Source organism: Danio rerio, chromosome 5 (genome assembly GCF_049306965.1).
Source record: "Danio rerio strain Tuebingen ecotype United States chromosome 5, GRCz12tu, whole genome shotgun sequence".
Classification (NCBI taxonomy): domain Eukaryota; kingdom Metazoa; phylum Chordata; class Actinopteri; order Cypriniformes; family Danionidae; genus Danio; species Danio rerio.
In genome coordinates, this window is record NC_133180.1 from 74,585,001 (window position 1) to 74,587,500 (window position 2,500).

At 42.4% G+C, this 2,500-nt stretch overlaps 1 protein-coding gene and 1 long non-coding RNA gene across 8 annotated transcripts in view; one reads left to right on the forward strand and one right to left on the reverse strand.

The window, feature by feature from the left end:
* LOC141385684 (uncharacterized) overlaps positions 1-1,794 on the forward strand; it is a 143,269-nt gene extending 141,475 nt beyond the window's left edge. The window contains exon 2 of the long non-coding RNA XR_012406545.1: positions 1,401-1,794. This is a non-coding gene — a long non-coding RNA (uncharacterized lncRNA). The remainder of the gene's footprint in view (positions 1-1,400) is intronic.
* The window catches only part of dlg4a (discs, large homolog 4a (Drosophila)), a 226,871-nt gene that overhangs the window by 32,541 nt on the left and 191,830 nt on the right, over positions 1-2,500 (reverse strand). The gene's annotated exons all lie outside the window — the stretch shown is intronic.

A 2,500-nucleotide genomic window follows, 5' to 3' on the forward strand; every position in this document is an offset into this window, starting at 1 on the left:
AATCGTTACATCTATGAGAAGTCCCCATAAAGATAACTGTACAAGAGGGTGTGTGCGTGTGTACTAGTTTTTATATACAGATGGGGACTTAAACCTGAATGCACACAGACTTACAGGGACTTTTGCCACTGTGGGGAACAAAATTGCGGGCCCAATAAATCTCACAGAAAAAAGAATATTGAAAGTGTAAAAATGCAGATTGTTTCCTAAAGCCTCCTTTCCACCGCACACGACATTCGACAAGCGACAGACCAGAAGTCATTCATTTCCAATGGAGAGCAGTTCGGGAGCTGTGTTAAGTTCCGACCATCTCTGTATGCGGAAAATTTGGATCCGAATTGAGCTGCGAATCCGTTGAAATATTTGAACTCCTGCGACTAGACCGTATGCGACCTGCCGACCAGATATGATGTATTCCAGTGTTGTCCAAGCAAATCCGTGTGCACGAGATTAGAAATAGGACTTTATTTGGTTATTTTTTGAATTATAAAAAGTCTATATTAAAAAAAAACTTTTCTATTCATACATGTAAGTAAGAAAGTAATAAAAATGTATATTTTTAATGTTGTCTCCACCTTCCCATCAATATTTTAGTGCTCTATGAGTTTCTAGTATTCATTCATCCATTAAACTTTGTAAACGCACAGAGGATAAAGGCTCTTGCTTTTGCTGTCCTTTATTTCGGACACCGTGAGAATCAGATTCTTCTCATGGTGCACGACAACACTGAAAATACTGTTCGGCTGCCACAAGGGGGCGTATTCCGACAGTCATGTTCAAATGTAGTGTGCAGTGGAAAGGCGGCTTAAGGGTTTAGGGGTCAGGTCGGGGAAGAGGGATCGAATATACAGTCTGTACAGTATAAAAATCACTACGTCTATGAGAAGTCCTCATAAAGATAACTGTACAAGAGGGTGTGTGCATGTGTACTAGTTTTTATATACAGATGGGGACTTAAACCTGAATGCACACAGACTTACAGGGACTTTTGCCACTGTGGGGAACAAAATTGCGGGCCCAATAAATCTCACAGAATAAAGAATATTGAAAGTGTAAAAATGCAGATTGTTTCCAAAAAGCCTCCTTTCCACCGCACACGACATTCGACAAGCGACAGACCGGAAGTCATTCATTTCCAATGGAGAGCAGTCTGGAAGCTGCGTTGAGTTCTGAACATCTCCGTATGCGGAAAATTCGGATCCGAATTGAGCTGCGGATCCGTTGAAATATTTGAACTCCTGCAACTAGACCGCATGCGACCTGTCGACCAGATATGATGTATTCCAGTGTTGTCCAAGCAGATCTGTGCGTGCGAGATTAGAAATAGGACTTTATTTGGTTATTTTTTGCATTATAAAAAGTCTATATTAAAAAAAAACGTTTCTGTTCATAATTGTAAGTAGGTAGTGCTGTCGCCTCACAGCAAGAAGGTCGCTGGGTCGCTGGTTCGAACCTCGGCTCAGTTGGCGTTTCTGTGTGGAGTTTGCATGTTCTCCCTGCCTTCGCGTGGGTTTCCTCCGGGTGCTCCGGTTTCCCCCACAGTCCAAAGACATGCAGTACAGGTGAATTGGGCAGGCTAAATTGTCCGTAGTGTATGAGTGTGTGTGAATGTGTGTGTGGATGTTTCCCAGAGATGGGTTGCGGCTGGAAGGGCATCCCCTGCGTAAAAACTTGCTGGATAAGTTGGCGGTTGATTCTGCTGTGGCGACCCCGGTTTAATAAAGGGACTGAGCCGACAAGAAAATGAATGAATGAATGAAATGTAAGTAAGAAAGTAATAAAAATGGATATTTTTAATGTTGTCTCCACATTCCCTCCAATATTTTAGCGGTCTATGAGTTTCTAGTATTCATTCATCTATTAAACTTTGTAAACGCACAGAGGATAAAGGCTCTTGCTTTTGCCCTCCTTTATTTCGGACACTATGAGAATCAGATTCTTCTCGTGGTGCACGACAACACTGAAAATACTGTGCGGCTGCCACAAGGGGGCGTATTCTGACAGTCGTGTGCAGTGGAAAGGCGGCTTAAGGGTTGAGTTTAGGGGTCAGGTCGGGGAAGAGGGATCGAATATACAGTCTGTACAGTATAAAAATCACTACGTCTATGAGAAGCCCCCATAAAGATAGCTCTAAAAGTGTGTGTGTGTACTGGTTCTTATATCCAGGTGGGGACTTAAACCTGAATGCACACTGACTCATGGGGACTTATGCCACAGTGGGGACCAAAACTGAGGTCCCTATAAGTAAAAATCCTTGTAAATCACACAGAATGAAGCATATTGTAAATGTAAAATGCAGATTGTTTGCTAAGGGTTGGGTTTAAAGGTAGAGTTGGGGAAAAGGGATCGAATATACAGTTTGTATAGCATACAAATCCCTACAGATATGAGAAGTCCCCATAAAGATAGCTGTACAAGAGTGTGTGTGAAGTACTTTTTATATTCAGGTGGGGACTTAAACCTGAATGCACACAGACTCGTGGGGACTTGTGTCACCATG